Source organism: Diceros bicornis, chromosome 30 (assembly GCF_020826845.1).
Source record: "Diceros bicornis minor isolate mBicDic1 chromosome 30, mDicBic1.mat.cur, whole genome shotgun sequence".
NCBI classification, from domain to species: domain Eukaryota; kingdom Metazoa; phylum Chordata; class Mammalia; order Perissodactyla; family Rhinocerotidae; genus Diceros; species Diceros bicornis.
In genome coordinates, this window is record NC_080769.1 from 15,254,268 (window position 1) to 15,269,044 (window position 14,777).

The 14,777-nt window shown below is 40.9% G+C and overlaps 1 long non-coding RNA gene across 2 annotated transcripts in view; it reads right to left on the reverse strand.

Annotated features, from left to right (window-relative positions):
• Window positions 1–14,777, reverse strand: part of LOC131394497 (uncharacterized) — a 38,869-nt gene that overhangs the window by 658 nt on the left and 23,434 nt on the right. Inside the window, exons 4-5 of one of the 2 annotated variants that reach the window (XR_009216154.1) lie at window positions 7,201–7,314; window positions 6,033–6,052 (exon numbers count right to left, since the gene is read on the reverse strand). This is a non-coding gene — a long non-coding RNA (uncharacterized LOC131394497). Of the gene's footprint in view, window positions 1–6,032; window positions 6,053–7,200; window positions 7,315–14,777 lie in introns of those variants that run through there. The other variant, XR_009216153.1, reaches the window with a different exon arrangement.

Below are 14,777 nucleotides of genomic sequence, written 5' to 3' on the forward strand. Positions count from 1 at the left end.
ACGGTATTTAGATACTAAAAGGAACCAGGTTCCCTTAGGGAAATGCCCTGTTCTAGTTCTGGGGCAGGAAATGTACAAGATGAGCCTGGAAAACCTTGTCATACTAGAAAGTACGGAAGCTATCAAAGACCACTGAGTCATGTCAAAAGGCCTCAGAGGCCATCTTGAAAGGGTTCCTGCTGGCCAAAGATGGGACAATTTGAGCACCAAAAAGAACAATGAGTGCAATGGATTTAAACACAGCAAATATATAAAAATGTACAAGTTCATTTAAAAAATAAATAATAAAAAGTTTTAAAAATAATAAAAAATCTTTGGATTCAGCCTCAAAAAGGAAGGAAATCCCATCACATTCTACAACATGGATGAATCTTAAGGACACTATGCTAAGTAAAATAAGCTAGTCACAAAAAGACAAATACTTTATGATTCCACTTACATAAGACACCTAGAGTAGTCAAATTCATAGAAACAGAAAGCAGAATGGTGATTGCTAGGTGCTGGGAGAGGGAGAAATGGAGAGCTATTTAATGGATACAGAGTTTCAGTTTTGTAAGATGAAAAAGTTCTAGAGATCTGCTGCAGAACAATGTGAATGTACTTAACACTACTGAGCTGTACACTCAAAAATGGTTAAGATGGTAAATTTTATGTCATGTGTGTTTCACCAAAATTGAAAATATAAACAAATAAACAAACCTTTGGAGGCTGCTAGGGAAACAACTTGATATTCTGAAAATTGGTAAGTAAAGGGATAGAATCAAGCATTTATCCTGCCTTTGTGGTCAAAAAATGCATTTCACAATTAACAAGTAGTTGCTGGGAAAAGTTCTTCCAACTAATAAATGCAGAAGAAATTAACAAATTAGAAAAGTCACCATTTTGTAAGTCCAAATTAATGAATGCATCTAGGAAATGATCATAATTTTGTGGAAACTGCATAACAGTAAACTTTATACTGAAGCATCAGTCTATCAATGTTCAAACCCACAGAGCAGTCTTCCTAACAACATGACAACCAGACATCACATGCGGCCTGAGGGGGGTGTAATAAGAAGTACAAGCACTGGGGCAGCCCGGTGGCGCAGCAGTTAAGTGCGTGCACTCTGCTTCGGTGGCCTGGGGTTCGCAGGTTCGGATCCCAGGCGTGCACCAACGCACCGCTTGTCAAGCCATGCTGTGGCAGCATCCCGTATAAAGTAGAGGAAGATGGGCATGGATGTTAGCTCAATGCCAATCTTCCTCAGCAAAAAAAAAAAAAAAAAGGAGGATTGGCATCGGATGTTAGCTCAGGGCTGATCTTCCTCACAAAAAAAAAAAAAAAGAAGTACAAGCACCACCTATGACGTTGTCTTGCCAAAATAACTGGGCTGGAGTATAATCATGTATCTGGATTGAACCAGCAGTTTACAGGTGACAGCATTTCGATCCTGATACAAACAAAGCAAATGTAAAATGACTTTTTTGAGATAATCAAGACAAACTCACAAGAAATAGGTATCAGATAAAGTAAAGTATCTTGTTAAATGGTAATGTATTATATCCTTATATGTTAGAGATATAAGTATTTGTGAGTATTTATAAGTAAAATATGTTCTCTCTTTTAAACTACTCAAAGAAAAAAGTGTGGATGAGGGAAAGATAAAACAAGACTAGCAAAATGTTGACAACTGGTGGATCTGGGTGAGGGGTACATGGGACTTCATTATGTTATTATAGTGGCTTTTGTGAATGTTTTAAAAATTTCAAAGTAAAAAGTTAAAAAACAGTGTACTAATGTCTGCAACTTACTTGGAAATGCATAAAAATAAGAGATTGTGACTGATGGATGGATGGAAATATGAAGAGACAGACATATGGGAGTGCAATCAAATGTCAATGGTAGAATCTGGGTGGTGGGTATATGGATGCTCATTACACAGTTCCTTTTACTTTTCTGTATGTTTGGAAATTTTCATAAGAAAATATTTGGAAAAAAAGTAAGTCTAGGTACAATTCAGAACCTTCTTTAATAAATCTTAATTGTTATAATCTTTGCCTGACCTAACTCTAGTTTTTCCCAAGAGTTGAATAAAGTGGGATGGGTCATCGGAATCCTTGAACTTATTTAAAAACTTCCCAGAATGATTCTAAGGTTTCTGGCTGGTTTGGTAGAAAGCCCCTTCAGCAACTTGCCTTTCTTGGTTCTGTCTAGACCTCACCAATGTCATAATGCACCCAATTCCTTTGTTCTGTTTCTATGTAAATGAAGCAACTTTTTTCTACATTTGGTTTCAAAAGAGATTTCCCTACCGGGAAAATGCAATCACAGGCTACCAGCAAATTCTAGTCCATTCAGCCGTTTCATTTCTCATAATGAGTAAATCAATTGTGCTTCTGGTCTGAAAAGATGTTTACTTAGGTTGAGTTAAACTTAGAAACAAGTTTAAGTAGGGTGAATTAAGTTAATTCAAGTAGTTGGGATGGAAGTAGGGTGAATTAAGTTAATTCAAGTAGTTGGGATGGACTGAATTATGAGAGACCGTCTCGCTGGTGACTGATACATGTGACTTCTGCAGAGGCAAAGCCAAGGCAAGAGGCTACTAATGTCCCCCCAACTGTAACCATCCTTTGGGCTCTGGTATGAAAGAACTAGCTAAGGTTTCCTATAATTATTATACATACCTCACAAAAGGACAAAACCCATTAATTGACTTGCATGGAGTCAAACAGCAAATGAGCTATGGAAGGAGGTACAGCATCTAGAGTCTGTGACTTCTGAACAGTTAAGCCAACACTTATAGCACAAAACCAGGCTTTCGTGCAGATTGATTTCAGGACAAATTGGGTGAGGAGTACAACAGCCATGGCTCTCCTTGCATGGAGTCTTGCCCATGTTTCTACATAAACACACCAAATCAGAAAATTTGCAAAGTGGTACAAAGGATTTTTTTTGTGTGTGTGAGGAAGACCAGCCCTGAGCTAACATCCAATGCCAATCCTCCTCTTTTTTGCTGAGGAAGACTGGCCCTGGGCTAACATCCGTGCCCATCTTCCTCTACTTTATATGGGACGCCGCCACAGCATGGCCTGACAAGCGGTGCGCTGGTGTGCACCTGGGATCCGGGCCAGCGAACCCCGGGCTGCCACAGAGGAGCGCGAGCACTTAACCGCTTGTGCCACTGGGCCGGCCCAAGGTACAAAGGATTTAAAGGAGTTTTTTTTTTCTCTTTCGTCTACTTTACATTGGAAAATTTATGACATCAATGCCACAGAGAAAAAACAAAGTTCAATGTCAGCTAAATTATATACTCCTTTAATTAAAAAGATAATAAAAGAATAGACTTTAAACAGTCTATAATTAACTTCATACACTTGGAATGGCTTCCAATCAGAAAACTGCAATTTAAGTAAATGTACCAACATTTCCTAATTACAACTGATTTACAACAGATTGGTAACTTGACCAAAGTTTTAAATGCAGACAAAATGGTAAGTACCCTGAATTTTATTCTGAACATAATAGGCAGAATAAAATAAAGAGGTTTTTACATACTGTAATCCAAATAATATAAAGCTGACTCAATTTTTCAGCATGAGTTTGAGAGCACAATTGGGCAACTGTATCTGAAAGTAGCCACTAACAAGAGACAATTAATTAGTTGCACCTGGAAAAAAAATAAAATAATGAGTACTCTCAATATGGATTTCATATACGATAAAATTACTTTAGTAATCATTTTTATGTTAAAATATGTTTTCCAGAAGGCAATAATGAACAAATTTTTTATCAATTACCCCAAATGACATGAATTATATTTTAATAATTCACGATTGTCTAAAATAACAACTTGGTCTTCCACCTAATAACAGTAAACTTTTCATATGAAGGTCTTTGAACACTTAATCCCTGATATAACAAAAATCAATAATGATGATAGGAATGGTTTTGTTCTTTTTCCTTTTAAGATGCTTCACTTTGTGAGCAGGAATTCAGAAGTCTTCTCACTATCTTTTAGAGTACGCTGTGGGGCAGGTACCCCATCTTGCAGATGAGATTATAGTAAAGAGATAGACCTCGACAGCCATGGTTGGGTCAGGGGCACAAGCAGGGCTGCCGCCACACCAAACACAGTTCTCTTCAACAGGCTTTAAGGAGTTCATAACCCATTAGAGCCTTCCTACTCTGCCTGGCTTAAATTCTAATGACATCAGTGTCATTAACAATTAAGGAACAAAAGTAGATCATTCTCTCCAAATCTGTGTTTCTGAAATAGTTTATCAAGTTGACCAGTTGACTGCTTTGGTCCAGGGGAGATCTCAAAGCAGATGGGAATATATCACTTAGGGGAGTGCCCAAAATAATTCCTGGGTGCTGAGGGGCACAGAGGGTGGCTAGATCAAGAAGAGCAGCAAGGAGCCCGACGCCATGATTAAAACTTGTTAGAGGGGCTGGCCTGGTGACCTAGTGGTTGAGTTTGGCGTGCTCCACTTTGGCAGCCCTGCTTCACGGGTTCGGATCCCAGGTGTGAATCCACACCACTCACTCATCAGCCATGCTGTGGCAGTGACCCACATACAAAATAGAGGCGGATTAGCACAGATGTTAGCTCAGGGCTAAACTTCCTCAAGCAAAAAAAGAGGAAGACTGGCAACAGATGTTAGCTCAGGGCTAATCTTCTTCAGCAAAAATAAATAAATAAATAAAACTCATTAGAAAGAATCTGTATTTAAAGACCTGACTGCTTATCTCTCAAAGGTCATATAAACACTTGGCACTTTTTCCAAGGCTAGACAGTGAACCAGTGACAATCAGTGTGCATTCAACAGCACCCCCAGTCACAACACACAATGGGGTATAAAAGGGCAATCCTAATCGTAACAGAACATAACACTGACATTAGTAACCATTCCTGACTTCTTTATCTGGCTTAAAAAAATGATTGTGGTAAAGAAGCAGTCTTGCAGCCTCCAGATATTAATTTTAAAATTTGTGTTGGTCATAAAGAAGGATCATTTCTTAGGCAAAGCTGATTTATACATAACTGTAGACCAACAGTCATGCAAAATGCAACCTTTCATAATGGAAATCAATGCTCTCTTATGCATGTTGAGAAACTATACAAATGTCTAGTCTAGTAGATGTAGATATTTTATCTCATCACCCACAATCACAGTTTGGCAGCGTAGGTTAAGAGAGTCACACAATGAATCATTTAGTCTAACAAGTCAGTTTGCACAGAGAATTATAAATGCATATATGCTTTCTATGCCACATACCACAACTGTGGTTTATGCAAAATAGTATATCAACAGATACAAAAAAGCAGTGAGAAAGAAACAGGGGCCTGGTTACAGAGCCTCACAACACATAATCACCAAATGACCTATAGAGTGCAGAAAGACTCCGCCCCAGACAGCTTCTTCCACCGCCTTGTAAAGGAGTATTTAAGACTGCTGTTTTTTATCTTGCATGATAAAACAACAGGAAAGAGGGGGAGCCGGCCCCCTGGGTTAGCGGTTAAGTGCACGCGCTCCGCTACTGGCGGCCCAGGTTCGGATCCCGGCGCCCACTGACGTACCGCTTGAACGGCCATGCTGAGGCCGCATCCCACATACAGCAACTAGAAGGATGTGCAACTATGACATACAACTATCTACTGGGGCTTTGGGGAAAAAAAGGAGGAGGATTGGCAATAGATGTTAGCTCAGAGCTGGTCTTCCTCAGCAAAAAGAGGAGGATTGGCATGAATGTTAGCTCAGGGCTGATCTTCCTCACAAAAAAAAAAAAAAAACAAACAAAAAACAGGAAAGAGGATTTTCTTGCATTGCCCTTTACTGCTTCAGGTTGAAAAGTTACTGACCAGGAAGGTCATTTCCAGCATTTTCCACAGTTTGGAGATCACTAGTACAGATGCAGAAGGTAATGTATACACATTCAGGACTTGTGAACCTCATCTTGTGCTCTGTTAAATGGAACATATGATTGGCCAAGTCTTCTTGTGACAAGGCCCTTTTAGAAACCATCATCTTGACTTCTCACGCCTTCATGAGATTTATGCTGAATTCTACTCTGAAGAAAATCATTAACATAAAACAGCCTATGTGGCACACTGACGGTAGAGAAAATGATGTTAGATATAAGATAACCAGACCCAAAGCCCCTCTCACTCTCAGCGAAACAAGGTCCTTTCAGGTGGGCTTTCACAGACACTCATCTGCTGACCATGCTCGAGAAATAATTTGTTCTCTGCTAGTAAATAGTGGGGATATATTTTAATAAAAGGAAATATAGTCAGTCCCCAAAATAAAAATCAGAGTTAGGTCACTGGCAACAATTATGCAACATGAATTAGGCACCGACCAGGTGCCAACACTGGACAAACCATTACACAAATTACACATATGTAATTCTATGAACTCAATAAGTCGCTCAGATGCCACAAAGCTTCTGAGGCCATGAAAAGAAACCCACACTACCTAAAAGGTGGGTAGAGGGTAGAGAACAGATTTCTGATTGACTCAGGAAGGATGTACAAGAATCATGGTTCACATGTGCCAACTACCCTGCAAATAATTAACCCCCTCTCTCTGTCATCCTAGCTTTATGGCCTTTAAGGGATATCCTTGAAGTGGTGGCTCTCAAACCTGAGGGAGGGTAGTTCCCTTAAGGGCTCATTAAAACCCAGGTGGCTGGGTCTTACCCCCAGATTCCTGATTCAGTGAGGCCTGGGCGGGGAAAACGTGTTCCCAGGTCTTGTTGATGCTGCTGGTCCAGAGACCATACTTGCAGATTGGGGGCCTGTATCTTCTAGATTGGGGGCCTGTATCACCAGCATGACCTTGGAAATTGAGGAATCCATCTGGGGTTTGGACTTGCCAATGACATCCCTCTAGGGTGGTGGCTAGACTAGATTATATCCTGGGTTGTTCACGAAGGTATGCTAATATACCAGATGAAGGCTACCTGTGCTCCCTCCCCCCAAGTAAGCCCTTAAAACGTTGTTATGAGTAGGGATTGAGTGGATATATCCAATTAACAATTAGAAACAAATACATTTACAAAGAAGTTAATGGTCAAGTCCATAAAACAGTTAAACTGACAACTACAAGTGTCTATCCCAGTGGTGACCGTGTGGACTAGTGTTTTGTTTTCATTTGGAAGCATCTGGGAACAAGAATGGCCATCCTTCCACAGCAGCAATTTCATCCCAATAATACCTGACTTGCTTTTCATGGCTGCCACCTCCAGGTAAGAGTCTCGGAGGCTGGTGAAGGACAGCTGTTCCACAGGCTTCAAGGTCTTCTTTCAGAATGTCACTGTGATTATAGAGCCTATAAAATAAAACAGGTGCTGCATGAGATGTTTATTTAAGCACAGATGGCCCAGCTTCTAGAATCTATGGAGGTTCTTCGTGGTTTATTGACATATCTGTAATATAATCTAGACACAAAAATGCAGCAACTAGACTATCTCTCGACAAAGATGCAAAATGGGGCATTTTGAAAACCTTGTTTGTGTGTATGTGGCAGTTTTAAATCCATCAGTGGAAGTAACTTTTAACCCTTTGAAGACTTTAATGACCTTCAAATCGACAGCTATGCAATCTCATTCCACATTCCACCTGACTGATAGGAATGCTAGATAATCTTAACAGCAGAAAAGGCTAATTTTCTATTGTCAATCATAACAAAGTTAGATCTCCACAACTCATGTGAAATTTACTTAAATCGTCACTGCTAAGAAATTGAAAACTGCTGGCTGGATACTGGTTATGTCCTCTATTTCTGAACGCAGAAAAATGACTATTATTTCTCCATTCAGATCCCACTGCAATACAATTTTCTTTATTTTTAGTAAGAAGAGGAAGGGAGGGAAAGAGGGATTTAGCCTTCATTATCTATTTCCAGTCTACTGGGGGACTGGTCTAGTCTAACAATTTGGCCACTGTTTTAGGTTAGGTCTGTCACGGTATCATAGTAGCTTCCAAAGAGACTGGTTAGAAACTTCCTTTAAAAAAATATCTATTTGGGGGAAAGCATGATTCTAAAAAGCTATAGGAGAAGATATCAAAGACAAAACAGTATTTCTACTTTAAAGAAGCTGATGACATACGTAGTTGGGAATATTCAACATGTACTCCAAAAAGAAAATGAAGCAACTTGTAAAGCAATGTGTTAATTAGCAACATCTTACTAACTTGTAGTTAGTACAACAGTGGGTTAAGTTACTGGATCCATTTGATGGCCATGTGCCTAATATCAAAAGGATGAAAGAGATGTGCTCTGTTTGTCTATTAGAGGGTGAGTGACAAGTGTAGGCTCAGGCACCCTGACTCTGAAGCAGGCTTTTATCCTGGGAAGGAAATATAAATGTCGTGTCATGTCCGTCCCCCACCCCCACCCCCCCCACCCCCCATTCAAGCCCTATTCTGGACCCTAGGCCACCCTATGGGCGCTCCAGTTCCTTGCCGTGTCTCAAGCTCTTGTCTAAACTCTAAGCCTAAGATTCTTAGTCCTTCTGGGCCACATCCTGTGTTGGATCCTTCACCTCTGAGCTCTGCTGCCAAAAACCTCCCATTTTTTGATCGGGTTGTTTTGTTTTTTGTTGTTGAGTTGTATGAGTTCTTTATATATTTTGGAAATTAACCCCCTGTTGGATATATGGTTTGCAAATATTTTCTCCTAGTTGGTGGGTTGTTTTTTCATTTTGTTCATGAATGGCCAACAGGCATATGACAAGATGTTCAACATCACTAATTATCAGGGAAATGCAAATCAAAACTACAATGCGATTTCACCTTACATCCATCAGAATGGCTATAATTAACAAGACAAGAAATAACAAATATTGGAGAGGATGTGGAGAAAAGGGAACCCTCATACATAACTGGTGCAAATGCAAACTGGTGCAGCCACTATGGAAAACAGTATGGAGATTTCTTATAAAATTAAAAATAGAAATACCATATGATCCAGATATCCCACTACTGAGTGTTCATCCAAAAACATGAAAGCAACAATTCAAAGAGATTTATGCATCCCTATGTTCATCACAGCAATATTCACAACAGCCAAGACATGGAAGCAACCCAAGTGCCCATCAACGGATGAATGGATAAAGAAGACATGGTATATAGATACAGTGGAATACTACTCAGCCATAAAAAAAGACAAAATCATGCCATTTGTGACAAAATAGATGGACCTTGAGGGTATTATACCAGGCAAAATAAGCCAGACAGAGAAAGATAAACACCGTATGATTTCACTCATATGTGGAAGATAAACACGTGGATACGGAGAACAGATTATTGGTTACCAGAGGGGAAGGGAGTAGGCAGAGAGTGAAAGGAGTAAAGGGGCACATATGTATGGTCACAGATAAAAACTAGACTATTGGTGGTGAACACAAAGCAATCTATACAGAAACTGATATATGATATTGTATACCTGAAATTTATACAATGTTATATGCCAATATGACCTCAATAAAATAATTTAAAAAATAAATTAAAAAACAAACAAACAAAAAACCTTCCAGACTCCTGGCCTATATGACTTATAGTACCTATAATACTTCTTTTTCCTTTGGCAAAATCTGGTTCCTAATTCTTCCTGGAAGGCTTTATCTCGTCACCACTCAATTCACAAAATAACACCTGCCCTTAAGAAAAGGAAGACAGGCCCATCGGAGGTAAGCCAATTTCAGAGCAGCAAAGGAGAGCACATAATCACTGGGAAGGCAATCAGGAGTTGTGAGGCAGTAGAGAGACAGAGAGCTCCTTGGCATCACAAGCGCTTGACTATGGAGGAGGAACTTCAGCTGGGCAAGATTTAGACAGAAGGGGAGATGACCCTTTAAGCTAAGGGGTGGCACAGGCAAAGGTGTGAGGAAATGCCATGGTAGGAGGGGTGTCGGGACCAGCAAGGACACAAGTCTGGCCAGGTGGGGGTTGCTGTTTGTGGTGATAAGATAGTAATGGGAAATAAAATTCAATATGAAACTCGGGTGAGAAAATAGTAATAAATCTTGCGGATTTCTGAGCTATGGCTGGTTTCTTGAAAGCAGTGTTTTTGAGAGGGTTAGCCTGGCAGCCGTGCACAGATGCAGTTGGTGAGGGGACAGACACGAGACCCAGACCACAGCCAGGAGACTGAACTTGTGCTCTAGATGGCAGGGGAAGAGTGTGTAAGTGTGAGAGCAGTGGTGGGGGTGGCAGAGAGGGAGAACAGTCATTCACGGCTCAGCTGGGGGGAAGTCAAGCGCCTACAGCTGGTGGGGTGGGCTCGCGAAAAACTGGGGTGTGTGCCTCACTCAAAGGGCCAGTCACTCTCAGCTCCCGCAGTGGAATGTGTCTCAGTGACGTCGATCTTCCTAGTTTTCAAGAGAAGCTGGAAATTCACAATTGCTAGTTTTATTTTTATGTGACATCTCCCAAATTTAAAAATCTGGCAGCTAATTCAAAAGGAGGTTAAATACTATGCTGGACAAACAGAGCTGGTCTGCAGGCTTGGGGTCTCCAGCTTAGACTGCCTCTAGTCTCACCTCCCACCCCAGGTGGTAGACCCTGAGCAAGGACCAGGGCTTGATGTTTCTGCACCTCCTCTGAAATGCTGGTACAATGGCGGAAGTTAGCAGACGCTCACCAATGCTGGGGTACCACAGTGGGGTATAGGCAGGGTGTGCGGGTGGGAGCAGCCTCCCTCCAGGGAGGAGTATTTTATCTCTGCCATTCTTAGGAATGGCGATAAGAGAAAACAGTTTTAGTGGTTTTATTACTGTTTATAAATGCTCTACAGACAATGCACCCTTTGTTGCCTGTATCCCCACCCCCCACCCCACCATGGTATGCCAGTGCTAAATAATACCTGATTGTCCAGTCAGGACAGATGCCAGATAACCTTTGTTCTTTTCCAATTTGATCAACCCAAATATCAGGCTTACTTAGACTAGCTCTTCTCATACTTGTCTAGGAGCTTCTCCAGTCAGGACAGATGCCAGATAACCTTTGTTCTTTTCCAATTTGATCAATCCAAATATCAGGCTTACTTAGACTAGCTCTTCTCATACTTGTCTAGGAGCTTCTCTGACTACCTCATTCACAGGGATCTTTCTTATCCCTGAATTCCTTTAGCACAATACAGACAACATCCTACATTGTACTGTTCTCTAGTTATGTCACGTCTGTCTAGTCTTCTCAACAAGACCAAAAGCTTGTTGAGAACAACAATTGGACTTCTGAATTTTTATCTTACTTGAAGTTTCATGTCGCACTCAGCACAATACTGAAGAAATACTTAACACCACGAGTTGAATGACAGGCCAAGATTTAAACCTAGATTAGAGAAATCCATGACACCTATTTTTACAGTATGTTTTTATATGGTTGCTGTTAGACCAGTCCAGGGCTTCCATGGCGTCCATGGCTTGGCAATGAGCGATCAATAAGACGGCCACAAGTACTGTCTGCACAGAGCTTATGGTCTACTCTAGATTAACTCAGAACCTTCTCTGGCTAAAAGACAAGTTGGTCTGTGCTGAGGGTTTCTATTAGTTATTTCTCCACGTGATACCTGACTTTAGCTTACAAAATATTCATCAGTCCTTTGCTGAAAAAACCTCTATTAAAGAATTCAAACACTATGGAGCTAAAGATTAAAGACTATGTGTTATAAAAAACACTATCCTAGAATTCAAGACCTCAATTTCTTTCATGTCTTCTATTTGCATTCCCATCAAAATAATTCCAGCTGGAGGGGCATCAGTCTGACCAGCCCATGCCCAGTCCTTCCTGGGGAATATGTAGACGGGCCTGGCACTAACACACTGGGCCTTACCATCAGTTTGTCTCTGTGAACTCCAGCAAGTGGACAAACATGATGGATGACAAGTAATCTCTAGAAGCACAAAAGGCACTTTAAAGAGGTATATTTTATTTTACCCAACAGTGCAGGCAGATAATAAATAAATTTTTTTGGCCAAATTTAAAGTAATTGCTTTCTAGCTTCATTTTCATCTTCCAGTCACACAGAATTTAAGAGAGAATTTAAAAGAAAACAACTCCACTCCAGGCTAATGGGAACACTCAAAGGAAGGTACAATTTTTTTTGGAAGCAAGGAAGAGAGAAAAAGTGCCATGCTTTTCCTTTCAGTACTGCAAACTGAGAATTACTTTTTGGCAAAAATGACCCTGTATGAGGGCTGTAGAAAATAAACTTTTCCTTAACCCCACCAGGTAACTTCCACACATTCCCGTGGGTGTTCTATCAGAGTGGACATGTTTCAGTTGCAGCACTAAAGGCATGACTTTCAGGTTTTATTTTCTCTAGGGAACAACAGTCTCAAAATGGTGTGGTAATCACTGCCCATAACTAGTAATGAGTTTACTTCATAATTTACATAATATAATGTTACTTTTAAAAAGTTTTATAAAATACATTTACTGTATTTTTAATGAGACTGAAGAATAATAAAGCACCATAGTTGGTCACATCCAGAACAACGTTTTGGGGAAGGAAATTGTATTGCTAAATGAGCAACAACAAAAAGGCATCATCTGCAGAGGTGGTCTGTAGTTCTGAGTGTGGGGTTTAGGAACAGCCCATATGCAGAACGGTGGGCAAAGGGCAACACGACCGGCCTTTGCTTCCCATTCCAGTGCCTGCAGAACACGGGCCTGCACACTCAACTTCTTCCTTCTCATGGGTTTGACCCTACACTCCTTCCAAAACATAAGAAGGTTTTGATCTTTAAACTAAGAACACATGGCCTGGATAGAAAAGATTACTTTTAAAACCATCACTTTGGGGCTGGCCCGGTGGCATAGTAGTTAAGTTGGAGCGCTCTGCTTCGGCAGCCCAGGGTTCTCAGGTTCTGATCCCGGGTACGGACCTACACACCGCTCATCAAGCCATGCTGTGGTGGCATCCCACATACAACATAGACGAAGACTGGCACAGATGTTAGCTCAGGAACAATCTTCCTCACCAAAAAATAAATAAATAAATAAATAAAGTCTTAGTTGCATATTTTATCTCTATCTATTAAAAAAATAAATAAATAAAACCATCACTTGATCATGTTCTGGTTCTGTTTTTCACATTTAATTCCCAAGGAAATTTGTTGATTACAATCAACAACATTTAAAATCCTCCTAAGACCCATGAGAATTGTTAAGTTTAAACAGAAGTAACAGAATGCATTCATGCACCCAACACTTAAAGACCACAACTGCTACAAAATATAACTAACGAGCCAAAGCGGGCTGTTGTCAGTCAAACCCTGATACGCTAATTCAATTTGTGTAGCTTACTGGTCATCCTGAAGCAATTCAGCACCTTCACCAATAAGAGAAAACCTCCAGTGACCTCCCACCCACAGGTACACAAATACAACAGAGAACCAGAGAGGTCTGTAGAAGCCCTACCTCCATAAAGATGCAAATTAAGATTTAAACAGTGTAACAATTGGCGAGAGCTAATCCTTTTACAGAGGTGTAAATGGCTATTGAGAACTGAATTCCAGCTGCTAGCTTTTGTTAAGTAGCATTACAGACAAGTTTCACCCAAGAGCAATGCCACCAATTCTGAAGACTATTGATAAAATAGTTTCATAAAGCCAGTGCAATTTGTTTACTCTGATATCAAGTTTCCTGACCATAAATCCAAACATGTAAATATAAACCACATCAAGAATTAGTGCCCTGGGAAAATAAACTGGGAGGAACTATCTCAAGCCTGACACCCGATGGCTGGAACAGCTGTATGTGCGGCCACAGTGAAGTCTGTACATGGGGTTTTGTTTGCCACACAAAACAGTTGTAGAAAGGACAAACACATACATAGTTAAAGAGTATTTTTCTTTTAACAGGCTGTCTTACAAAACCTATGTTTTGGTGGCTCCCTTGGTCCCCATTGTGCAGCCCCCTGGGTGGTCCCTTCCAGGGGGTCACTTGAAGGGAACACAATGCCAAAAATGAGGGAAGGAGGGGACAGCAACACAAAGGCCAACAGAGCAGGGCGGTCTGCAGCGGCAGGCTGCAGACTAGGGGTCAGCAAACAAGGCTCTCTGTTTAGCCCTGGAAACAAGGGCTCCTTCTCTATACCTGGAAACAGCGTGATTAAGCTGACAGCTTGAATTATGGGCTGCATTTTGTAGGCTACGGTCCGTCTGCGTTAAGGTCCTCTTTATTGTAGCAGAGGCCTCACAAGCAAAACCCTTGCCTTTTCCCCCTCTTTGGCTTCAAAACTTCATTCTGTTCCATTTTAATTTTCAGAACTACTCCTCCCATATCACCTTTCCTTTTTTTTTTTTTTAAGTTGCTTACTGAGGTGCTGGGAGGCCTGAGAGAATTTATAATAGGGTGTTTCCCTCTACCCTTAAACAGAGATAACCAGCCTGAACCCATAATGAGATTTTAGCAGCCGAGTCATTAGCGATGGCTGCATAAAGGATGGCTCCTTTATGAAACAGATGTGTTCTTTTTTTTTTTTATTATTTATTTTTTACCCCAAAGCCCCAGTAGATAGTTGCATGTCATAGATGCACATCCCTTTAGTTGCTGTACGTGGGACACGGCCTCAGCATGGCCAGAGAAGCGGTGCGTCGGTGCGCAACCGGGATCCGAACCCAGGCCACCAGCAGCGGAGCGTGAGCACTTAACCGCCAAGCCACGGGGCCGGCCCTGAAATGGATGTGTTCTTAATTTGCTCTTTGATAGGTCTGTGGATCCCAAACAACACCTGAGTTGATAAAAATCCTCTTTGCTGGGAAGGTGAACACTGGAAACATTTAC